Raw genomic sequence first — 27,473 nt, forward strand, 5'->3', positions numbered from 1 at the left:
CTTATGACAAAAGTATGGCACACCTGAAGCCATCTTGATTGGAATAAACTGGCAACACATAAAACATTCAATTTAAAAAGGAACTAAATGATGGGGTTCATTTTGTCATAGAAATTATGGTTAGTGCTGTAGAAAGAAAAATTAGGACATGTTTCAAGTGTGATCTCAAATATCTTCCTGTTATATTTCAACAGGAGCAGCCTGTCAGTTGATGCCTGTGTGTTCTACTGCAGCTTCCCAGAGTCTTCTAAAGAACAACTAGAGCGCTAACAGCCTTACTTATGACAAAAGTATGGCACACCTGAAGCCATCTTGATTGGAAAAAACTGGTAAAACTTAAAACATTTAATTTAAAAAGGAACAAAATGATGGGTTTCATTATGTCATAGAAATTATGGTTAGTGCTGTAGAAAGAAAAATTAGGACATGTTTCAAGTGTGATCTCAAATATCTTCCTGTTATATTTCAACAGGAGCAGCCTGTCAGTTGATGCCTTTGTGTTCTACTGCAGCTTCCCAGAGTCTTCTAAAGAACAACTAGAGCGCTAACAGCCTTACTTATGACAAAAGTATGGCACACCTGAAGCCATCTTGATTGGAATAAACTGGTAACACTTAAAACATTTAATTTAAAAAGGAACAAAATGATGGGGTTCATTTTGTCATAGAAATTATGGTTAGTGCTGTAGAAAGAAAAATTAGGACATGTTTCAAGTGTGATCTCAAATATCCTCCTGTTATATTTCAACAGGAGCAGCCTGTCAGTTGATGCCTTTGTGCTCTACTGCAGCGTTCCAGAGTGTTCTAAAGAACAACTAGAGCGGTAACAGTCTTACTTATGACAAAATTATGGCACACCTGAAGCCATCTTGAATGGAATAAACTGGGAACTCTTAAAACATTTAATTTAAAAAGGAACAAAATGAGGGGGTTTATTTTGTCATAGAAATTATGGTTAGTGCTGTAGAAATAAAAATTAGGACATGTTTTAAGTGAGATCTCAAAAATCTTCCTGTTATATTTCAACAGGCGCAGCCTGTCAGTTGATGCCTTTGTGTTCTTCTGCAGCTTCCCAGAGTCTTCTAAAGAACAACTAGAGTACTAACAGCCTTACTTATGACAAAATTATGGCACACCTGAAGCCATCTTGAATGGAATGAACTGGTAACTCTTAAAACAGTTAATTTAAAAAGGAACAAAATGAGGGGGTTCATTTTGTCATAGAAATTATGGTTAGTGCTGTAGAAATAAAAATTAGGACATGTTTTAAGTGAGATCTCAAAAATCTTCCTGTTATATTTCAACAGGAGCAGCCTGTCAGTTGATGCCTTTGTGTTCTTCTGCAGCTTCCCAGAGTCTTCTAAAGAACAACTAGAGTACTAACAGCCTTACTTATGACAAACGTATGGCACACTTGAAGCCATCTTGATTGGAATAAACTGGTAACTCTTAAAACATTTATTTTAAAAAGGAACAAAATGAGGGGGTTCATTTTGTCATATAAATTATGGTTAGTGCTGTAGAAAGGAAAATTAGGACATGTTTAAAGTGAGATCTCAAAAATCTTCCTGTTATATTTCAACAGGAGCAGCCTGTCAGTTGATGCCTTTGTGTTCTACTGCAGCTTCCCAGAGTCTTCTAAAGAACAACTAGAGCGCTAACAGCCTTACTTATGACAAATGTATGGCACACCTGAAGCCATCTTGATTGGAATAAACTGGTAAAACTTAAAACATTTAATTTAAAAAGGAACAAAATGATGGGTTTCATTTTGTCATAGAAATTATGGTTAGTGCTGTAGAAAGAAAAATTAGGACATGTTTCAAGTGTGATCTCAAATATCTTCCTGTTATATTTCAACAGGAGCAGCCTGTCAGTTGATGCCTTTGTGTTCTACTGCAGCTTCCCAGAGTCTTCTAAAGAACAACTAGAGCGCTAACAGCCTTACTTATGACAAAAGTATGGCACACCTGAAGCCATCTTGATTGGAATAAACTGGCAACACATAAAACATTCAATTTAAAAAGGAACAAAATGATGGGGTTCATTTTGTCATAGAAATTATGGTTAGTGCTGTAGCAGAAAAAATAGGACATGTTTCAAGTGTGATCTCAAATATCTTCCTGTTATATTTCAACAGGAGCAGCCTGTCAGTTGATGCCTTTGTGTTCTACTGCAGCTTCCCAGAGTCTTCTAAAGAACAACTAGAGCGCTAACAGCCTTACTTATGACAAAAGTATGGCACACCTGAAGCCATCTTGATTGGAATAAACTGGTAACACTTAAAACATTTAATTTAAAAAGGAACAAAATGATGGGGTTCATTTTGTCATAGGAATTATGGTTAGTGCTGTAGAAAGAAAAATTAGGACATGTTTCAAGTGTGATCTCAAATATCTTCCTGTTATATTTCAACAGGAGCAGCCTGTCAGTTGATGCCTTTGTTTTCTACTTCAGCTTCCCAGAGTGTTCTAAAGAACAACTAGAGCACTAACAGCCTTACTTATGACAAAAGTATGGCACACCTGAAGCCATCTTGATTGGAATAAACTGGCAACACATAAAACATTCAATTTAAAAAGGAACTAAATGATTTTGGTTCATTTTGTCATAGAAATTATGGTTAGTGCTGTAGAAAGAAAAAATAGGACATGTTTCAAGTGTGATCTAAAATATCTTCCTGTTATATTTCAACAGGAGCAGCCTGTCAGTTGATGCCTTTGTGTTCTACTGCAGCTTCCCAGAGTCTTCTAAAGAACAACTAGAGCGCTAACAGCCTTACTTATGACAAAAGTATGGCACACCTGAAGCCATCTTGATTGGAATAAACTGGTAACACTTAAAACATTTAATTTAAAAAGGAACAAAATGATGGGGTTCATTTTGTCATAGAAATTATGGTTAGTGCTGTAGAAAGAAAAATTAGGACATGTTTCAAGTGTGATCTCAAATATCCTCCTGTTATATTTCAACAGGAGCAGCCTGTCAGTTGATGCCTTTGTGCTCTACCGCAGCGTTCCAGAGTGTTCTAAAGAACAACTAGAGCGCTAACAGTCTTACTTATGACAAAATTATGGCACACCTGAAGCCATCTTGAATGGAATAAACTGGGAACTCTTAAAACATTTAATTTAAAAAGGAACAAAATGAGGGGGTTTATTTTGTCATAGAAATTATGGTTAGTGCTGTAGAAATAAAAATTAGGACATGTTTTAAGTGAGATCTCAAAAATCTTCCTGTTATATTTCAACAGGCGCAGCCTGTCAGTTGATGCCTTTGTGTTCTTCTGCAGCTTCCCAGAGTCTTCTAAAGAACAACTAGAGTACTAACAGCCTTACTTATGACAAACGTATGGCACACTTGAAGCCATCTTGATTGGAATAAACTGGTAACTCTTAAAACATTTATTTTAAAAAGGAACAAAATGAGGGGGTTCATTTTGTCATATAAATTATGGTTAGTGCTGTAGAAAGGAAAATTAGGACATGTTTAAAGTGAGATCTCAAAAATCTTCCTGTTATATTTCAACAGGAGCAGCCTGTCAGTTGATGCCTTTGTGTTCTTCTGCAGCTTCCCAGAGTCTTCTAAAGAACAACTAGAGCACTAACAGCCTTACTTATGACAAAAGTATGGCACACCTGAAGCCATCTTGATTGGAATAAACTGGCAACACATAAAACATTCAATTTAAAAAGGAACTAAATGATGGGGTTCATTTTGTCATAGAAATTATGGTTAGTGCTGTAGAAAGAAAAATTAGGACATGTTTCAAGTGTGATCTCAAATATCTTCCTGTTATATTTCAACAGGAGCAGCCTGTCGGTTGATGCCTGTGTGTTCTACTGCAGCTTCCCAGAGTCTTCTAAAGAACAACTAGAGCGCTAACAGCCTTACTTATGACAAAAGTATGGCACACCTGAAGCCATCTTGATTGGAAAAAACTGGTAAAACTTAAAACATTTAATTTAAAAAGGAACAAAATGATGGGTTTCATTATGTCATAGAAATTATGGTTAGTGCTGTAGAAAGAAAAATTAGGACATGTTTCAAGTGTGATCTCAAATATCTTCCTGTTATATTTCAACAGGAGCAGCCTGTCAGTTGATGCCTTTGTGTTCTACTGCAGCTTCCCAGAGTCTTCTAAAGAACAACTAGAGCGCTAACAGCCTTACTTATGACAAAATTATGACACACATGAAGCCATCTTGAATGGAATAAACTGGTAACTCTTAAAACATTTAATTTAAAAAGGAACAAAATGAGGGGGTTCATTTTGTCATAGAAATTATGGTTAGTGCTGTAGAAATAAAAATTAGGACATGTTTTAAGTGAGATCTCAAACATCTTCCTGTTATATTTCAACAGGAGCAGCCTGTCAGTTGATGCCTTTGTGTTCTTCTGCAGCTTCCCAGAGTCTTCTAAAGAACAACTATAGCACTAACAGCCTTACTTTTGACAAACGTATGGCACACTTGAAGCCATCTTGATTGGAATAAACTGGTAACTCTTAAAACATTTAATTTAAAAAGGAACAAAATGAAAGGGTTCATTTTGTCATATAAATTATGGTTAGTGCTGTAGAAAGGAAAATTAGGACATGTTTTAAGTGAGATCTCAAACATCTTCCTGTTATATTTCAACCGGAGCAGCCTGTCAGTTGATGCCTTTGTTTTCTACTTCAGCTTCCCAGAGTGTTCTAAAGAACAACTAGAGCGCTAACAGCCTTACTTATGACAAAAGTATGGCACACCTGAAGCCATCTTGATTGGAATAAACTGGCAACACATAAAACATTCAATTTAAAAAGGAACTAAATGATGGGCTTCATTTTGTCATAGAAATTATGGTTAGTGCTGTAGAAAGAAAAAATAGGACATGTTTCAAGTGTGATCTCAAATATCTTCCTGTTATATTTCAATAGGAGCAGCCTGTCAGTTGATGCCTTTGTTTTCTACTTCAGCTTCCCAGAGTGTTCTAAAGAACAACTAGAGCACTAACAGCCTTACTTATGACAAAAGTATGGCACACCTGAAGCCATCTTGATTGGAATAAACTGGCAACACATAAAACATTCAATTTAAAAAGGAACTAAATGATGGGGTTCATTTTGTCATAGAAATTATGGTTAGTGCTGTAGAAAGAAAAAATAGGACATGTTTCAAGTGTGATCTCAAATATCTTCCTGTTATATTTCAACAGGAGCAGCCTGTCAGTTGATGCCTTTGTGCTCTAGTGCAGCGTTCGAGAGTGTTTTAAAGAACAACTAGAGCGCTAACAATCTTACTTATGACAAAATCATGGCACACCAGAAGCCATCTTGATTGGAATAAACTGGTAACTCTTAAAACATTTAATTTAAAAAGGAACAAACTGAGGGGGTTCATTTTGTCATAGAAATTATGGTTAGTGCTGTAGAAATAAAAATTAGGACATGTTTTAAGTGAGATCTCAAACATCTTCCTGTTATATTTCAACAGGAGCAGCCTGTCAGTTGATGCCTTTGTGTTCTACTGCAGCGTTCCAGAGTGTTCTAAAGAACAACTAGAGCACTAACAGCCTTACTTATGACAAAAGAATGGCACACCTGAAGCCATCTTCATTGGAATAAACTGGCAACACTTAAAACATTCAATTTAAAAAGGAACAAAATGATGGGGTTCATTTTGTCATAGAAATTATGGTTAGTGCTGTAGAAAGAAAAATTAGGACATGTTTCAAGTGTTATCTAAAATATCTTCCTGTTATATTTCAATAGGAGCAGCCTGTCAGTTGATGCCTTTGTGTTCTACTGCAGCTTCCCAGAGTCTTCTAAAGAACAACTAGAGCGCTAACAGCCTTACTTATGACAAAAGTATGGCACACCTGAAGCCATCTTGATTGGAATAAACTGGTAACACTTAAAACATTTAATTTAAAAAGGAACAAAATGATGGGGTTCATTTTGTCATAGAAATTATGGTTAGTGCTGTAAAAAGAAAAATTAGGACATGTTTCAAGTGTGATCTCAAATATCCTCCTGTTATATTTCAACAGGAGCAGCCTGTCAGTTGATGCCTTTGTGCTCTACTGCAGCGTTCCAGAGTGTTCTAAAGAACAACTAGAGCGCTAACAGTCTTACTTATGACAAAATTATGGCACACCTGAAGCCATCTTGAATGGAATAAACTGGTAACTCTTAAAACATTTAATTTAAAAAGGAACAAAATGAGGGGGTTCATTTTGTCATAGAAATTATGGTTAGTGCTGTAGAAATAAAAATTAGGACATGTTTTAAGTGAGATCTCAAACATCTTCCTGTTATATTTCAACAGGAGCAGCCTGTCAGTTGATGACTTTGTGTTCTTCTGCAGCTTCCCAGAGTCTTCTAAAGAACAACTAGAGTACTAACAGCCTTACTTATGACAAACGTATGGCACACTTGAAGCCATCTTGATTGGAATAAACTGGTAACCCTTAAAACATTTATTTTAAAAAGGAACAAAATGAGGGGGTTCATTTTGTCATATAAATTATGGTTAGTGCTGTAGAAAGGAAAATTAGGACATGTTTTAAGTGAGAGCTCAAATATCTTCCTGTTATATTTGAACAGGAGCAGCCTGTCAGTTGATGCCTTTGTTTTCTACTTCAGCTTCCCAGAGTTTTCTAAAGAACAACTAGAGCACTAACAGCCTTACTTATGACAAAAGTATGGCACACCTGAAGCCATCTTGATTGGAATAAACTGGCAACACATAAAACATTCAATTTAAAAAGGAACTAAATGATGGGGTTCATTTTGTCATAGAAATTATGGTTAGTGCTGTAGAAAGAAAAAATAGGACATGTTTCAAGTGTGATCTAAAATATCTTCCTGTTATATTTCAACAGGAGCAGCCTGTCAGTTGATGCCTTTGTGTTCTACTGAAGCTTCCCAGAGTCTTCTAAAGAACAACTAGAGCGCTAACAGCCTTACTTATGACAAAAGTATGGCACACCTGAAGCCATCTTGATTGGAATAAACTGGTAACACTTAAAACATTTAATTTAAAAAGGAACAAAATGATGGGGTTCATTTTGTCATAGAAATTATGGTTAGTGCTGTAGAAAGAAAAATTAGGACATGTTTCAAGTGTGATCTCAAATATCCTCCTGTTATATTTCAACAGGAGCAGCCTGTCAGTTGATGCCTTTGTGCTCTACTGCAGCGTTCCAGAGTGTTCTAAAGAACAACTAGAGCGCTAACAGTCTTACTTATGACAAAATTATGGCACACCTGAAGCCATCTTGAATGGAATAAACTGGGAACTCTTAAAACATTTAATTTAAAAAGGAACAAAATGAGGGGGTTTATTTTGTCATAGAAATTATGGTTAGTGCTGTAGAAATAAAAATTAGGACATGTTTTAAGTGAGATCTCAAAAATCTTCCTGTTATATTTCAACAGGCGCAGCCTGTCAGTTGATGCCTTTGTGTTCTTCTGCAGCTTCCCAGAGTCTTCTAAAGAACAACTAGAGTACTAACAGCCTTACTTATGACAAAATTATGGCACACCTGAAGCCATCTTGAATGGAATAAACTGGTAACTCTTAAAACAGTTAATTTAAAAAGGAACAAAATGAGGGGGTTCATTTTGTCATAGAAATTATGGTTAGTGCTGTAGAAATAAAAATTAGGACATGTTTTAAGTGAGATCTCAAAAATCTTCCTGTTATATTTCAACAGGAGCAGCCTGTCAGTTGATGCCTTTGTGTTCTTCTGCAGCTTCCCAGAGTCTTCTAAAGAACAACTAGAGTACTAACAGCCTTACTTATGACAAACGTATGGCACACTTGAAGCCATCTTGATTGGAATAAACTGGTAACTCTTAAAACATTTATTTTAAAAAGGAACAAAATGAGGGGGTTCATTTTGTCATATAAATTATGGTTAGTGCTGTAGAAAGGAAAATTAGGACATGTTTAAAGTGAGATCTCAAAAATCTTCCTGTTATATTTCAACAGGAGCAGCCTGTCAGTTGATGCCTTTGTGTTCTACTGCAGCTTCCCAGAGTCTTCTAAAGAACAACTAGAGCGCTAACAGCCTTACTTATGACAAAAGTATGGCACACCTGAAGCCATCTTGATTGGAATAAACTGGTAAAACTTAAAACATTTAATTTAAAAAGGAACAAAATGATGGGTTTCATTTTGTCATAGAAATTATGGTTAGTGCTGTAGAAAGAAAAATTAGGACATGTTTCAAGTGTGATCTCAAATATCTTCCTGTTATATTTCAACAGGAGCAGCCTGTCAGTTGATGCCTTTGTGTTCTACTGCAGCTTCCCAGAGTCTTCTAAAGAACAACTAGAGCGCTAACAGCCTTACTTATGACAAAAGTATGGCACACCTGAAGCCATCTTGATTGGAATAAACTGGCAACACATAAAACATTCAATTTAAAAAGGAACAAAATGATGGGGTTCATTTTGTCATAGAAATTATGGTTAGTGCTGTAGCAGAAAAAATAGGACATGTTTCAAGTGTGATCTCAAATATCTTCCTGTTATATTTCAACAGGAGCAGCCTGTCAGTTGATGCCTTTGTGTTCTACTGCAGCTTCCCAGAGTCTTCTAAAGAACAACTAGAGCGCTAACAGCCTTACTTATGACAAAAGTATGGCACACCTGAAGCCATCTTGATTGGAATAAACTGGTAACACTTAAAACATTTAATTTAAAAAGGAACAAAATGATGGGGTTCATTTTGTCATAGGAATTATGGTTAGTGCTGTAGAAAGAAAAATTAGGACATGTTTCAAGTGTGATCTCAAATATCTTCCTGTTATATTTCAACAGGAGCAGCCTGTCAGTTGATGCCTTTGTTTTCTACTTCAGCTTCCCAGAGTGTTCTAAAGAACAACTAGAGCACTAACAGCCTTACTTATGACAAAAGTATGGCACACCTGAAGCCATCTTGATTGGAATAAACTGGCAACACATAAAACATTCAATTTAAAAAGGAACTAAATGATGGGGTTCATTTTGTCATAGAAATTATGGTTAGTGCTGTAGAAAGAAAAAATAGGACATGTTTCAAGTGTGATCTAAAATATCTTCCTGTTATATTTCAACAGGAGCAGCCTGTCAGTTGATGCCTTTGTGTTCTACTGCAGCTTCCCAGAGTCTTCTAAAGAACAACTAGAGCGCTAACAGCCTTACTTATGACAAAAGTATGGCACACCTGAAGCCATCTTGATTGGAATAAACTGGTAACACTTAAAACATTTAATTTAAAAAGGAACAAAATGATGGGGTTCATTTTGTCATAGAAATTATGGTTAGTGCTGTAGAAAGAAAAATTAGGACATGTTTCAAGTGTGATCTCAAAAATCTTCCTGTTATATTTCAACAGGCGCAGCCTGTCAGTTGATGCCTTTGTGTTCTTCTGCAGCTTCCCAGAGTGTTCTAAAGAACAACTAGAGCGCTAACAGTCTTACTTATGACAAAATTATGGCACACCTGAAGCCATCTTGAATGGAATAAACTGGGAACTCTTAAAACATTTAATTTAAAAAGGAACAAAATGAGGGGGTTTATTTTGTCATAGAAATTATGGTTAGTGCTGTAGAAATAAAAATTAGGACATGTTTTAAGTGAGATCTCAAAAATCTTCCTGTTATATTTCAACAGGCGCAGCCTGTCAGTTGATGCCTTTGTGTTCTTCTGCAGCTTCCCAGAGTCTTCTAAAGAACAACTAGAGTACTAACAGCCTTACTTATGACAAACGTATGGCACACTTGAAGCCATCTTGATTGGAATAAACTGGTAACTCTTAAAACATTTATTTTAAAAAGGAACAAAATGAGGGGGTTCATTTTGTCATATAAATTATGGTTAGTGCTGTAGAAAGGAAAATTAGGACATGTTTAAAGTGAGATCTCAAAAATCTTCCTGTTATATTTCAACAGGAGCAGCCTGTCAGTTGATGCCTTTGTGTTCTTCTGCAGCTTCCCAGAGTCTTCTAAAGAACAACTAGAGCACTAACAGCCTTACTTATGACAAAAGTATGGCACACCTGAAGCCATCTTGATTGGAATAAACTGGCAACACATAAAACATTCAATTTAAAAAGGAACTAAATGATGAGGTTCATTTTGTCATAGAAATTATGGTTAGTGCTGTAGAAAGAAAAAATAGGACATGTTTCAAGTGTGATCTCAAATATCTTCCTGTTATATTTCAACAGGAGAAGCCTGTCAGTTGATGCCTTTGTGTTCTACTGCAGCTTCCCAGAGTCTTCTAAAGAACAACTAGAGCTCTAACAGCCTTACTTATGACAAAAGTATGGCACACCTGAAGCCATCTTGATTGGAATAAACTGGTAACACTTAAAACATTTAATTTAAAAAGGAACAAAATGATGGGGTTCATTTTGTCATAGAAATTATGGTTAGTGCTGTAGAAAGAAAAATTAGGACATGTTTCAAGTGTGATCTCAAATATCTTCCTGTTATATTTCAACAGGAGCAGCCTGTCAGTTGATGCCTTTGTGTTCTACTGCAGCTTCCCAGAGTCTTCTAAAGAACAACTAGAGCGCTAACAGCCTTACTTATGACAAAAGTATGGCACACCTGAAGCCATCTTGATTGGAAAAAACTGGTAAAACTTAAAACATTTCATTTAAAAAGGAACAAAATGATGGGTTTCATTATGTCATAGAAAATATGGTTAGTGCTGTAGAAAGAAAAATTAGGACATGTTTCAAGTGTGATCTCAAATATCCTCCTGTTATATTTCAACAGGAGCAGCCTGTCAGTTGATGCCTTTGTGCTCTACTGCAGCGTTCCAGAGTGTTCTAAAGAACAACTAGAGCGCTAACAGTCTTACTTATGACAAAATTATGGCACACCTGAAGCCATCTTGAATGGAATAAACTGGTAACTCTTAAAACATTTAATTTAAAAAGGAACAAAATGAGGGGGTTCATTTTGTCATAGAAATTATGGTTAGTGCTGTAGAAATAAAAATTAGGACATGTTTTAAGTGAGATCTCAAACATCTTCCTGTTATATTTCAACAGGAGCAGCCTGTCAGTTGATGACTTTGTGTTCTTCTGCAGCTTCCCAGAGTCTTCTAAAGAACAACTAGAGTACTAACAGCCTTACTTATGACAAACGTATGGCACACTTGAAGCCACCTTGATTGAAATAAACTGGTAACCCTTAAAACATTTATTTTAAAAAGGAACAAAATGAGGGGGTTCATTTTGTCATATAAATTATGGTTAGTGCTGTAGAAAGGAAAATTAGGACATGTTTTAAGTGAGAGCTCAAATATCTTCCTGTTATATTTGAACAGGAGCAGCCTGTCAGTTGATGCCTTTGTTTTCTACTTCAGCTTCCCAGAGTTTTCTAAAGAACAACTAGAGCACTAACAGCCTTACTTATGACAAAAGTATGGCACACCTGAAGCCATCTTGATTGGAATAAACTGGCAACACATAAAACATTCAATTTAAAAAGGAACTAAATGAAGGGGTTCATTTTGTCATAGAAATTATGGTTAGTGCTGTAGAAAGAAAAAATAGGACATGTTTCAAGTGTGATCTCAAATATCCTCCTGTTATATTTCAACAGGAGCAGCCTGTCAGTTGATGCCTTTGTGCTCTACTGCAGCGTTCCAGAGTGTTCTAAAGAACAACTAGAGCGCTAACAGTCTTACTTATGACAAAATTATGGCACACCTGAAGCCATCTTGAATGGAATAAACTGGTAACTCTTAAAACAGTTAATTTAAAAAGGAACAAAATGAGGGGGTTCATTTTGTCATAGAAATTATGGTTAGTGCTGTAGAAATAAAAATTAGGACATGTTTTAAGTGAGATCTCAAAAATCTTCCTGTTATATTTCAACAGGAGCAGCCTGTCAGTTGATGCCTTTGTGTTCTTCTGCAGCTTCCCAGAGTCTTCTAAAGAACAACTAGAGTACTAACAGCCTTACTTATGACAAACGTATGGCACACTTGAAGCCATCTTGATTGGAATAAACTGGTAACTCTTAAAACATTTATTTTAAAAAGGAACAAAATGAGGGGGTTCATTTTGTCATATAAATTATGGTTAGTGCTGTAGAAAGGAAAATTAGGACATGTTTAAAGTGAGATCTCAAAAATCTTCCTGTTATATTTCAACAGGAGCAGCCTGTCAGTTGATGCCTTTGTGTTCTACTGCAGCTTCCCAGAGTCTTCTAAAGAACAACTAGAGCGCTAACAGCCTTACTTATGACAAAAGTATGGCACACCTGAAGCCATCTTGATTGGAATAAACTGGTAAAACTTAAAACATTTAATTTAAAAAGGAACAAAATGATGGGTTTCATTTTGTCATAGAAATTATGGTTAGTGCTGTAGAAAGAAAAATTAGGACATGTTTCAAGTGTGATCTCAAATATCTTCCTGTTATATTTCAACAGGAGCAGCCTGTCAGTTGATGCCTTTGTGTTCTACTGCAGCTTCCCAGAGTCTTCTAAAGAACAACTAGAGCGCTAACAGCCTTACTTATGACAAAAGTATGGCACACCTGAAGCCATCTTGATTGGAATAAACTGGCAACACATAAAACATTCAATTTAAAAAGGAACAAAATGATGGGGTTCATTTTGTCATAGAAATTATGGTTAGTGCTGTAGCAGAAAAAATAGGACATGTTTCAAGTGTGATCTCAAATATCTTCCTGTTATATTTCAACAGGAGCAGCCTGTCAGTTGATGCCTTTGTGTTCTACTGCAGCTTCCCAGAGTCTTCTAAAGAACAACTAGAGCGCTAACAGCCTTACTTATGACAAAAGTATGGCACACCTGAAGCCATCTTGATTGGAATAAACTGGTAACACTTAAAACATTTAATTTAAAAAGGAACAAAATGATGGGGTTCATTTTGTCATAGGAATTATGGTTAGTGCTGTAGAAAGAAAAATTAGGACATGTTTCAAGTGTGATCTAAAATATCTTCCTGTTATATTTCAACAGGAGCAGCCTGTCAGTTGATGCCTTTGTGTTCTACTGCAGCTTCCCAGAGTCTTCTAAAGAACAACTAGAGCGCTAACAGCCTTACTTATGACAAAAGTATGGCACACCTGAAGCCATCTTGATTGGAATAAACTGGTAACACTTAAAACATTTAATTTAAAAAGGAACAAAATGATGGGGTTCATTTTGTCATAGAAATTATGGTTAGTGCTGTAGAAAGAAAAATTAGGACATGTTTCAAGTGTGATCTCAAATATCCTCCTGTTATATTTCAACAGGAGCAGCCTGTCAGTTGATGCCTTTGTGCTCTACTGCAGCGTTCCAGAGTGTTCTAAAGAACAACTAGAGCGCTAACAGTCTTACTTATGACAAAATTATGGCACACCTGAAGCCATCTTGAATGGAATAAACTGGGAACTCTTAAAACATTTAATTTAAAAAGGAACAAAATGAGGGGGTTTATTTTGTCATAGAAATTATGGTTAGTGCTGTAGAAATAAAAATTAGGACATGTTTTAAGTGAGATCTCAAAAATCTTCCTGTTATATTTCAACAGGCGCAGCCTGTCAGTTGATGCCTTTGTGTTCTTCTGCAGCTTCCCAGAGTCTTCTAAAGAACAACTAGAGTACTAACAGCCTTACTTATGACAAACGTATGGCACACTTGAAGCCATCTTGATTGGAATAAACTGGTAACTCTTAAAACATTTATTTTAAAAAGGAACAAAATGAGGGGGTTCATTTTGTCATATAAATTATGGTTAGTGCTGTAGAAAGGAAAATTAGGACATGTTTAAAGTGAGATCTCAAAAATCTTCCTGTTATATTTCAACAGGAGCAGCCTGTCAGTTGATGCCTTTGTGTTCTTCTGCAGCTTCCCAGAGTCTTCTAAAGAACAACTAGAGCACTAACAGCCTTACTTATGACAAAAGTATGGCACACCTGAAGCCATCTTGATTGGAATAAACTGGCAACACATAAAACATTCAATTTAAAAAGGAACTAAATGATGAGGTTCATTTTGTCATAGAAATTATGGTTAGTGCTGTAGAAAGAAAAAATAGGACATGTTTCAAGTGTTATCTCAAATATCTTCCTGTTATATTTCAACAGGAGAAGCCTGTCCAGTTGATGCCTTTGTGTTCTACTGCAGCTTCCCAGAGTCTTCTAAAGAACAACTAGAGCTCTAACAGCCTTACTTATGACAAAAGTATGGCACACCTGAAGCCATCTTGATTGGAATAAACTGGTAACACTTAAAACATTTAATTTAAAAAGGAACAAAATGATGGGGTTCATTTTGTCATAGAAATTATGGTTAGTGCTGTAGAAAGAAAAATTAGGACATGTTTCAAGTGTGATCTCAAATATCTTCCTGTTATATTTCAACAGGAGCAGCCTGTCAGTTGATGCCTTTGTGTTCTACTGCAGCTTCCCAGAGTCTTCTAAAGAACAACTAGAGCGCTAACAGCCTTACTTATGACAAAAGTATGGCACACCTGAAGCCATCTTGATTGGAAAAAACTGGTAAAACTTAAAACATTTAATTTAAAAAGGAACAAAATGATGGGTTTCATTATGTCATAGAAATTATGGTTAGTGCTGTAGAAAGAAAAATTAGGACATGTTTCAAGTGTGATCTCAAATATCTTCCTGTTATATTTCAACAGGAGCAGCCTGTCAGTTGATGCCTTTGTGTTCTACTGCAGCTTCCCAGAGTCTTCTAAAGAACAACTAGAGCGCTAACAGCCTTACTTATGACAAAAGTATGGCACACCTGAAGCCATCTTGATTGGAATAAACTGGCAACACATAAAACATTCAATTTAAAAAGGAACAAAATGATGGGGTTTATTTTTTCATTGAAATTATGGTTAGTGCTGTAGAAAGAAAAATTAGAACATGTTTCAAGTGAGATCTCAAATATCTTCCTGTTATATTTCAACAGGAGCAGCCTGTCAGTTGATGCCTTTGTGTTCTACTGCAGATTCCCAGAGTCTTCTAAAGAACAACTAGAGCACTAACAGCCTTCCTTATGACAAAAGTATGGCACACCTGAAGCCATCTTGATTGGAATAAACTGGTAAAACTTAAAACATTTAATTTTAAAAGGAACAAAATGATGGGGTTCATTTTGTCATACAAATTATGGTTAGTGCTGTAGAAAGAAAAATTAGGACATGTTTCAAGTGTGATCTCAAATATCCTCCTGTTATATTTCAACAGGAGCAGCCTGTAAGTTGATGCCTTTGTGCTCTACTGCAGCGTTCCAGAGTGTTCTAAAGAACAACTAGAGCGCTAACAGTCTTACTTATGACAAAATTATGACACACCTGAAGCCATCTTGAATGGAATAAACTGGTAACTCTTAAAACATTTAATTTAAAAAGGAACAAAATGAGGGGGTTCATTTTGTCATAGAAATTATGGTTAGTGCTGTAGAAATAAAAATTAGGACATGTTTTAAGTGAGATCTCAAACATCTTCCTGTTATATTTCAACAGGAGCAGCCTGTCAGTTGATGCCTTTGTGTTCTTCTGCAGCTTCCCAGAGTCTTCTAAAGAACAACTATAGCACTAACAGCCTTACTTTTGACAAACGTATGGCACACTTGAAGCCATCTTGATTGGAATAAACTGGTAACTCTTAAAACATTTAATTTAAAAAGGAACAAAATGAAAGGGTTCATTTTGTCATAGAAATTATGGTTAGTGCTGTAGAAAGAAAAATTAGAACATGTTTCAAGTGAGATCTCAAATATCTTCCTGTTATATTTCAACAGGAGCAGCCTGTCAGTTGATGCCTTTGTGTTCTACTGCAGCTTCCCACAGTCTTATAAAGAACAACTAGAGCGCTAACAGTCTTACTTATGACAAAATTATGACACACCTGAAGCCATCTTGAATGGAATAAACTGGTAACTCTTAAAACATTTAATTTAAAAAGGAACAAAATGAGGGGGTTCATTTTGTCATAGAAATTATGGTTAGTGCTGTAGAAAGGAAAATTAGGACATGTTTTAAGTGAGATCTCAAACATCTTCCTGTTATATTTCAACCGGAGCAGCCTGTCAGTTGATGCCTTTGTTTTCTACTTCAGCTTCCCAGAGTGTTCTAAAGAACAACTAGAGCACTAACAGCCTTACTTATGACAAAAGTATGGCACACCTGAAGCTATCTTGATTGGAATAAACTGGCAACACATAAAACATTCAATTTAAAAAGGAACTAAATGATGGGCTTCATTTTGTCATAGAAATTATGGTTAGTGCTGTAGAAAGAAAAATTAGAACATGTTTCAAGTGAGATCTCAAATATCTTCCTGTTATATTTCAACAGGAGCAGCCTGTCAGTTGATGCCTTTGTGTTCTACTGCAGCTTCCCACAGTCTTATAAAGAACAACTAGAGCGCTAACAGCCTTACTTATGACAAAAGTATGGCACACCTGAAGCCATCTTGATTGGAATAAACTGGCAACACATAAAACATTCAATTTAAAAAGGAACTAAATGATGGGCTTCATTTTGTCATAGAAATTATGGTTAGTGCTGTAGAAAGAAAAAATAGGACATGTTTCAAGTGTGATCTCAAATATCTTCCTGTTATATTTCAACAGGAGAAGCCTGTCAGTTGATGCCTTTTTGCTCTACTGCAGCGTTCCAGAGTGTTCTAAAGAACAACTAGAGCGCTAACAGTCTTACTTATGACAAAATTATGGCACACCTGAAGCCATCTTGAATGGAATAAACTGGTAACTCTTAAAACATTTAATTTAAAAAGGAACAAAATGAGGGGGTTCATTTTGTCATAGAAATTATGGTTAGTGCTGTAGAAATAAAAATTAGGACATGTTTTAAGTGAGATCTCAAACATCTTCCTGTTATATTTCAACAGGAGCAGCCTGTCAGTTGATGCCTTTGTGTTCTTCTGCAGCTTCCCAGAGTCTTCTAAAGAACAACTATAGCACTAACAGCCTTACTTTTGACAAACGTATGGCACACTTGAAGCCATCTTGATTGGAATAAACTGGTAACTCTTAAAACATTTAATTTAAAAAGGAACAAAATGAAAGGGTTCATTTTGTCATATAAATTATGGTTAGTGCTGTAGAAAGGAAAATTAGGACATGTTTTAAGTGAGATCTCAAACATCTTCCTGTTATATTTCAACAGGAGCAGCCTGTCAGTTGATGCCTTTGTGTTCTTCTGCAGCTTCCCAGAGTCTTCTAAAGAACAACTAGAGCACTAACAGCCTTACTTTTGACAAACGTATGGCACACTTGAAGCCATCTTGATTGGAATAAACTGGTAACTCTTAAAACATTTAATTTAAAAAGGAACAAAATGAGGGGGTTCGTTTTGTCATATAAATTATGGTTAGTGCTGTAGAAAGGAAAATTAGGACATGTTTTAAGTGAGAGCTCAAATATCTTCCTGTTATATTTGAACAGAAGCAGCCTGTCAGTTGATGCCTTTGTTTTCTACTTCAGCTTCCCAGAGTGTTCTAAAGAACAACTAGAGCACTAACAGCCTTACTTATGACAAAAGTATGGCACACCTGAAGCCATCTTGATTGGAATAAACTGGCAACACATAAAACATTCAATTTAAAAAGGAACTAAATGATGGGCTTCATTTTGTCATAGAAATTATGGTTAGTGCTGTAGAAAGAAAAAATAGGACATGTTTCAAGTGTGATCTCAAATATCTTCCTGTTATATTTCAACAGGAGAAGCCTGTCAGTTGATGCCTTTGTGTTCTACTGCAGCTTCCCAGAGTCTTCTAAAGAACAACTAGAGCGCTAACAGCCTTACTTTTGACAAAAGTATGGCACACCTGAAGCCATCTTGATTGGAATAAACTGGTAACACTTAAACCATTTAATTTAAAAAGGAACAAAATGATGGGGTTCATTTTGTCATAGAAATTATGGTTAGTGCTGTAGAAAGAAAAATTAGAACATGTTTCAAGTGAGATCTCAAATATCTTCCTGTTATATTTCAACAGGAGCAGCCTGTCAGTTGATGCCTTTGTTTTCTACTTCAGCTTCCCAGAGTGTTCTAAAGAACAACTAGAGCACTAACAGCCTTACTTATGACAAAAGTATGGCACACCTGAAGCTATCTTGATTGGAATAAACTGGCAACACATAAAACATTCAATTTAAAAAGGAACTAAATGATGGGCTTCATTTTGTCATAGAAATTATGGTTAGTGCTGTAGAAAGAAAAATTAGAACATGTTTCAAGTGAGATCTCAAATATCTTCCTGTTATATTTCAACAGGAGCAGCCTGTCAGTTGATGCCTTTGTGTTCTACTGCAGCTTCCCACAGTCTTATAAAGAACAACTAGAGCGCTAACAGCCTTACTTATGACAAAAGTATGGCACACCTGAAGCCATCTTGATTGGAATAAACTGGCAACACATAAAACATTCAATTTAAAAAGGAACTAAATGATGGGCTTCATTTTGTCATAGAAATTATGGTTAGTGCTGTAGAAAGAAAAAATAGGACATGTTTCAAGTGTGATCTCAAATATCTTCCTGTTATATTTCAACAGGAGAAGCCTGTCAGTTGATGCCTTTTTGCTCTACTGCAGCGTTCCAGAGTGTTCTAAAGAACAACTAGAGCGCTAACAGTCTTACTTATGACAAAATTATGGCACACCTGAAGCCATCTTGAATGGAATAAACTGGTAACTCTTAAAACATTTAATTTAAAAAGGAACAAAATGAGGGGGTTCATTTTGTCATAGAAATTATGGTTAGTGCTGTAGAAATAAAAATTAGGACATGTTTTAAGTGAGATCTCAAACATCTTCCTGTTATATTTCAACAGGAGCAGCCTGTCAGTTGATGCCTTTGTGTTCTTCTGCAGCTTCCCAGAGTCTTCTAAAGAACAACTATAGCACTAACAGCCTTACTTTTGACAAACGTATGGCACACTTGAAGCCATCTTGATTGGAATAAACTGGTAACTCTTAAAACATTTAATTTAAAAAGGAACAAAATGAAAGGGTTCATTTTGTCATATAAATTATGGTTAGTGCTGTAGAAAGGAAAATTAGGACATGTTTTAAGTGAGATCTCAAACATCTTCCTGTTATATTTCAACAGGAGCAGCCTGTCAGTTGATGCCTTTGTGTTCTTCTGCAGCTTCCCAGAGTCTTCTAAAGAACAACTAGAGCACTAACAGCCTTACTTTTGACAAACGTATGGCACACTTGAAGCCATCTTGATTGGAATAAACTGGTAACTCTTAAAACATTTAATTTAAAAAGGAACAAAATGAGGGGGTTCGTTTTGTCATATAAATTATGGTTAGTGCTGTAGAAAGGAAAATTAGGACATGTTTTAAGTGAGAGCTCAAATATCTTCCTGTTATATTTGAACAGAAGCAGCCTGTCAGTTGATGCCTTTGTTTTCTACTTCAGCTTCCCAGAGTGTTCTAAAGAACAACTAGAGCACTAACAGCCTTACTTATGACAAAAGTATGGCACACCTGAAGCCATCTTGATTGGAATAAACTGGCAACACATAAAACATTCAATTTAAAAAGGAACTAAATGATGGGCTTCATTTTGTCATAGAAATTATGGTTAGTGCTGTAGAAAGAAAAAATAGGACATGTTTCAAGTGTGATCTCAAATATCTTCCTGTTATATTTCAACAGGAGAAGCCTGTCAGTTGATGCCTTTGTGTTCTACTGCAGCTTCCCAGAGTCTTCTAAAGAACAACTAGAGCGCTAACAGCCTTACTTTTGACAAAAGTATGGCACACCTGAAGCCATCTTGATTGGAATAAACTGGTAACACTTAAACCATTTAATTTAAAAAGGAACAAAATGATGGGGTTCATTTTGTCATAGAAATTATGGTTAGTGCTGTAGAAAGAAAAATTAGAACATGTTTCAAGTGAGATCTCAAATATCTTCCTGTTATATTTCAACAGGAGCAGCCTGTCAGTTGATGCCTTTGTGTTCTACTGCAGCTTCCCACAGTCTTATAAAGAACAACTAGAGCGCTAACAGCCTTACTTATGACAAAAGTATGGCACACCTGAAGCCATCTTGATTGGAATAAACTGGCAACACATAAAACATTCAATTTAAAAAGGAACTAAATGATGGGCTTCATTTTGTCATAGAAATTATGGTTAGTGCTGTAGAAAGAAAAAATAGGACATGTTTCAAGTGTGATCTCAAATATCTTCCTGTTATATTTCAACAGGAGAAGCCTGTCAGTTGATGCCTTTTTGCTCTACTGCAGTGTTCCAGAGTGTTCTAAAGAACAACTAGAGCGCTAACAGTCTTACTTATGACAACATTATGGCACACCTGAAGCCATCTTGATTGGAATAAACTGGTAACACGTAAACCATTTAATTTAAAAAGGAACAAAATGATGGGGTTCATTTTGTCATAGAAATTATGGTTAGTGCTGTAGAAAGAAAAATTAGAACATGTTTCAAGTGAGATCTCAAATATCTTCCTGTTATATTTCAACAGGAGCAGCCTGTCAGTTGATGCCTTTGTGTTCTACTGCAGCTTCCCACAGTCTTATAAAGAACAACTAGAGCGCTAACAGCCTTACTTATGACAAAAGTATGGCACACCTGAAGCCATCTTGATTGGAATAAACTGGCAACACATAAAACATTCAATTTAAAAAGGAACTAAATGATGGGCTTCATTTTGTCATAGAAATTATGGTTAGTGCTGTAGAAAGAAAAAATAGGACATGTTTCAAGTGTGATCTCAAATATCTTCCTGTTATATTTCAACAGGAGAAGCCTGTCAGTTGATGCCTTTTTGCTCTACTGCAGCGTTCCAGAGTGTTCTAAAGAACAACTAGAGCGCTAACAGTCTTACTTATGACAACATTATGGCACACCTGAAGCCATCTTGAATGGAATAAACTGGGAACTCTTAAAACATTTAATCTAAAAAGGAACAAAATGAGGGAGTTCATTTTGTCATAGAAATTATGGTTAGTGCTGTAGAAATAAAAATTAGGACATGTTTTAAGTGAGATCTCAAACATCTTCCTGTTATATTTCAACAGGAGCAGCCTGTCAGTTGATGCCTTTGTGTTCTACTGCAGCTTCCCAGAGTCTTCTAAAGAACAACTAGAGCACTAACAGCCTTACTTATGACAAACGTATGGCACACTTGAAGCCATCATGATTGGAATAAACTGGTAACTCTTAAAACATTTAATTTAAAAAGGAACTAAATGATGGGGTTCATTTTGTCATAGAAATTATGGTTAGTGCTGTAGAAAGAAAAAATAGGACATGTTTCAAGTGTTATCTAAAATATATTCCTGTTATATTTCAATAGGAGCAGCCTGTCAGTTGATGCCTTTGTTTTCTACTTCAGCTTCCCAGAGTGTTCTAAAGAACAACTAGAGCACTAACAGCCTTACTTATGACAAAAGTATGGCACACCTGAAGCCATCTTGATTGGAATAAACTGGCAACACATAAAACATTCAATTTAAAAAGGAACTAAATGATGGGGTTCATTTTGTCATAGAAATTATGGTTAGTGCTGTAGAAAGAAATAATAGGACATGTTTCAAGTGTGATCTCAAATATCTTCCTGTTATATTTCAACAGGAGCAGCCTGTCAGTTGATGCCTTTGTGCTCTACTGCAGCGTTCCAGAGTGTTTTAAAGAACAACTAGAGCGCTAACAGTCTTACTTATGACAAAATTATGGCACACCAGAAGCCATCTTGATTGGAATAAACTGGTAACTCTTAAAACATTTAATTTAAAAAGGAACAAACTGAGGGGGTTCATTTTGTCATAGAAATTATGGTTAGTGCTGTAGAAATAAAAATTAGGACATGTTTTAAGTGAGATCTCAAACATCTTCCTGTTATATTTCAACAGGAGCAGCCTGTCAGTTGATGCCTTTGTGTTCTACTGCAGCGTTCCAGAGTGTTCTAAAGAACAACTAGAGCACTAACAGCCTTACGTATGACAAAAGAATGGCACACCTGAAGCCATCTTCATTGGAATAAACTGGCAACACTTAAAACATTCAATTTAAAAAGGAACAAAATGATGGGGTTCATTTTGTCATAGAAATTATGGTTAGTGCTGTAGAAAGAAAAATTAGGACATGTTTCAAGTGTTATCTAAAATATCTTCCTGTTATATTTCAATAGGAGCAGCCTGTCAGTTGATGCCTTTGTGTTCTACTGCAGCTTCCCAGAGTCTTCTAAAGAACAACTAGAGCGCTAACAGCCTTACTTATGACAAAAGTATGGCACACCTGAAGCCATCTTGATTGGAATAAACTGGTAACACTTAAAACATTTAATTTAAAAAGGAACAAAATGATGGGGTTCATTTTGTCATAGAAATTATGGTTAGTGCTGTAGAAAGAAAAATTAGGACATGTTTCAAGTGTGATCTCAAATATCCTCCTGTTATATTTCAACAGGAGCAGCCTGTCAGTTGATGCCTTTGTGCTCTACTGCAGCGTTCCAGAGTGTTCTAAAGAACAACTAGAGCGCTAACAGTCTTACTTATGACAAAATTATGGCACACCTGAAGCCATCTTGAATGGAATAAACTGGTAACTCTTAAAACATTTAATTTAAAAAGGAACAAAATGAGGGGGTTCATTTTGTCATAGAAATTATGGTTAGTGCTGTAGAAATAAAAATTAGGACATGTTTTAAGTGAGATCTCAAACATCTTCCTGTTATATTTCAACAGGAGCAGCCTGTCAGTTGATGACTTTGTGTTCTTCTGCAGCTTCCCAGAGTCTTCTAAAGAACAACTAGAGTACTAACAGCCTTACTTATGACAAACGTATGGCACACTTGAAGCCATCTTGATTGGAATAAACTGGTAACCCTTAAAACATTTATTTTAAAAAGGAACAAATGAGGGGGTTCATTTTGTCATATAAATTATGGTTAGTGCTGTAGAAAGGAAAATTAGGACATGTTTTAAGTGAGAGCTCAAATATCTTCCTGTTATATTTGAACAGGAGCAGCCTGTCAGTTGATGCCTTTGTTTTCTACTTCAGCTTCCCAGAGTTTTCTAAAGAACAACTAGAGCACTAACAGCCTTACTTATGACAAAAGTATGGCACACCTGAAGCCATCTTGATTGGAATAAACTGGCAACACATAAAACATTCAATTTAAAAAGGAACTAAATGATGGGGTTCATTTTGTCATAGAAATTATGGTTAGTGCTGTAGAAAGACAAAATAGGACATGTTTCAAGTGTGATCTAAAATATCTTCCTGTTATATTTCAACAGGAGCAGCCTGTCAGTTGATGCCTTTGTGTTCTACTGCAGCTTCCCAGAGTCTTCTAAAGAACAACTAGAGCGCTAACAGCCTTACTTATGACAAAAGTATGGCACACCTGAAGCCATCTTGATTGGAATAAACTGGTAACACTTAAAACATTTAATTTAAAAAGGAACAAAATGATGGGGTTCATTTTGTCATAGAAATTATGGTTAGTGCTGTAGAAAGAAAAATTAGGACATGTTTCAAGTGTGATCTCAAATATCCTCCTGTTATATTTCAACAGGAGCAGCCTGTCAGTTGATGCCTTTGTGCTCTACTGCAGCGTTCCAGAGTGTTCTAAAGAACAACTAGAGCGCTAACAGTCTTACTTATGACAAAATTATGGCACACCTGAAGCCATCTTGAATGGAATAAACTGGGAACTCTTAAAAAATTTAATTTAAAAAGGAACAAAATGAGGGGGTTCATTTTGTCATAGAAATTATGGTTAGTGCTGTAGAAAGAAAAATTAGGACATGTTTCAAGTGTGATCTCAAATATCCTCCTGTTATATTTCAACAGGAGCAGCCTGTCAGTTGATGCCTTTGTGCTCTACTGCAGCGTTCCAGAGTGTTCTAAAGAACAACTAGAGCGCTAACAGTCTTACTTATGACAAAATTATGGCACACCTGAAGCCATCTTGAATGGAATAAACTGGGAACTCTTAAAACATTTAATTTAAAAAGGAACAAAATGAGGGGGTTTATTTTGTCATAGAAATTATGGTTAGTGCTGTAGAAATAAAAATTAGAACATGTTTTAAGTGAGATCTCAAAAATCTTCCTGTTATATTTCAACAGGCGCAGCCTGTCAGTTGATGCCTTTGTGTTCTTCTGCAGCTTCCCAGAGTCTTCTAAAGAACAACTAGAGTACTAACAGCCTTACTTATGACAAAATTATGGCACTCCTGAAGCCATCTTGAATGTAATAAACTGGTAACTCTTAAAACAGTTAATTTAAAAAGGAACAAAATGAGGGGGTTCATTTTGTCATAGAAATTATGGTTAGTGCTGTAGAAATAAAAATTAGGACATGTTTTAAGTGAGATCTCAAAAATCTTCCTGTTATATTTCAACAGGAGCAGCCTGTCAGTTGATGCCTTTGTGTTCTTCTGCAGCTTCCCAGAGTCTTCTAAAGAACAACTAGAGTACTAACAGCCTTACTTATGACAAACGTATGGCACACTTGAAGCCATCTTGATTGGAATAAACTGGTAACTCTTAAAACATTTAATTTAAAAAGGAACAAAATGATGGGTTTCATTTTGTCATAGAAATTATGGTTAGTGCTGTAGAAAGAAAAATTAGGACATGTTTCAAGTGTGATCTCAAATATCTTCCTGTTATATTTCAACAGGAGCAGCCTGTCAGTTGATGCCTTTGTGATCTACTGCAGCTTCCCAGAGTCTTCTAAAGAACAACTAGAGCGCTAACAGCCTTACTTATGACAAAAGTATGGCACACCTGAAGCCATCTTGATTGGAATAAACTGGCAACACATAAAACATTCAATTTAAAAAGGAACAAAATGATGGGGTTCATTTTGTCATAGAAATTATGGTTAGTGCTGTAGCAGAAAAAATAGGACATGTTTCAAGTGTGATCTCAAATATCTTCCTGTTATATTTCAACAGGAGCAGCCTGTCAGTTGATGCCTTTGTGTTCTACTGCAGCTTCCCAGAGTCTTCTAAAGAACAACTAGAGCGCTAACAGCCTTACTTATGACAAAAGTATGGCACACCTGAAGCCATCTTGATTGGAATAAACTGGTAACACTTAAAACATTTAATTTAAAAAGGAACAAAATGATGGGGTTCATTTTGTCATAGGAATTATGGTTAGTGCTGTAGAAAGAAAAATTAGGACATGTTTCAAGTGTGATCTCAAATATCTTCCTGTTATATTTCAACAGGAGCAGCCTGTCAGTTGATGCCTTTGTGCTCTACTGCAGCATTCCAGAGTGTTCTAAAGAACAACTAGAGCGCTAACAGTCTTACTTATGACAATATTATGGCACACCTGAAGCCATCTTGAATGGAATAAACTGGTAACTCTTAAAACATTTAATTTAAAAAGGAACAAAATGAGGGGGTTCATTTTGTCATAGAAATTATGGTTAGTGCTGTAGAAATAAAAATTAGGACATGTTTTAAGTGAGATCTCAAACATCTTCCTGTTATATTTCAACAGGAGCAGCCTGTCAGTTGATGACTTTGTGTTCTTCTGCAGCTTCCCAGAGTCTTCTAAAGAACAACTAGAGTACTAACAGCCTTACTTATGACAAACGTATGGCACACTTGAAGCCATCTTGATTGGAATAAACTGGTGACCCTTAAAACATTTATTTTAAAAAGGAACAAAATGAGGGGGTTCATTTTGTCATATAAATTATGGTTAGTGCTGTAGAAAGAAAAATTAGGACATGTTTCAAGTGTGATCTCAAATATCCTCCTGTTATATTTCAACAGGAGCAGCCTGTCAGTTGATGCCTTTGTGCTCTACTGCAGCGTTCCAGAGTGTTCTAAAGAACAACTAGAGCGCTAACAGTCTTACTTATGACAAAATTATGGCACACTTGAAGCCATCTTGATTGGAATAAACTGGTAACCCTTAAAACATTTATTTTAAAAAGGAACAAAATGAGGGGGTTCATTTTGTCATATAAATTATGGTTAGTGCTGTAGAAAGGAAAATTAGGACATGTTTTAAGTGAGAGCTCAAATATCTTCCTGTTATATTTGAACAGGAGCAGCCTGTCAGTTGATGCCTTTGTTTTCTACTTCAGCTTCCCAGAGTGTTCTAAAGAACAACTAGAGCACTAACAGCCTTACTTATGACAAAAGTATGGCACACCTGAAGCCATCTTGATTGAAAAAAACTGGCAACACATAAAACATTCAATTTAAAAAGGAACTAAATGATGGGGTTCATTTTGTCATAGAAATTATGGTTAGTGCTGTAGAAAGAAAAAATAGGACATGTTTCAAGTGTGATCTAAAATATCTTCCTGTTATATTTCAACAGGAGCAGCCTGTCAGTTGATGCCTTTGTGTTCTACTGCAGCTTTCCAGAGTCTTCTAAAGAACAACTAGAGCGCTAACAGCCTTACTTATGACAAAAGTATGGCACACCTGAAGCCATCTTGATTGGAATAAACTGGTAACACTTAAAACATTTAATTTAAAAAGGAACAAAATGATGGGGTTCATTTTGTCATAGAAATTATGGTTAGTGCTGTAGAAAGAAAAATTAGGACATGTTTCAAGTGTGATCTCAAATATCCTCCTGTTATATTTCAACAGGAGCAGCCTGTCAGTTGATGCCTTTGTGCTCTACTGCAGCATTCCAGAGTGTTCTAAAGAACAACTAGAGCGCTAACAGTCTTACTTATGACAAAATTATGGCACACCTGAAGCCATCTTGAATGGAATAAACTGGGAACTCTTAAAACATTTAATTTAAAAAGGAACAAAATGAGGGGGTTTATTTTGTCATAGAAATTATGGTTAGTGCTGTAGAAATAAAAATTAGGACATGTTTTAAGTGAGATCTCAAAAATCTTCCTGTTATATTTCAACAGGCGCAGCCTGTCAGTTGATGCCTTTGTGTTCTTCTGCAGCTTCCCAGAGTCTTCTAAAGAACAACTAGAGTACTAACAGCCTTACTTATGACAAACGTATGGCACACTTGAAGCCATCTTGATTGGAATAAACTGGTAACTCTTAAAACATTTATTTTAAAAAGGAACAAAATGAGGGGGTTCATTTTGTCATATAAATTATGGTTAGTGCTGTAGAAAGGAAAATTAGGAAATGTTTAAAGTGAGATCTCAAAAATCTTCCTGTTATATTTCAACAGGAGCAGCCTGTCAGTTGATGCCTTTGTGTTCTTCTGCAGCTTCCCAGAGTCTTCTAAAGAACAACCAGAGCACTAACAGCCTTACTTATGACAAAAGTATGGCACACCTGAAGCCATCTTGATTGGAATAAACTGGCAACACATAAAACATTCAATTTAAAAAGGAACTAAATGATGAGGTTCATTTTGTCATAGAAATTATGGTTAGTGCTGTAGAAAGAAAAAATAGGACATGTTTCAAGTGTGATCTCAAATATCTTCCTGTTATATTTCAACAGGAGAAGCCTGTCAGTTGATGCCTTTGTGTTCTACTGCA

This window comes from Triturus cristatus, chromosome 1_1 (assembly GCF_964204655.1).
Source record: "Triturus cristatus chromosome 1_1, aTriCri1.1, whole genome shotgun sequence".
Taxonomy (NCBI): Eukaryota; Metazoa; Chordata; class Amphibia; order Caudata; family Salamandridae; genus Triturus; species Triturus cristatus.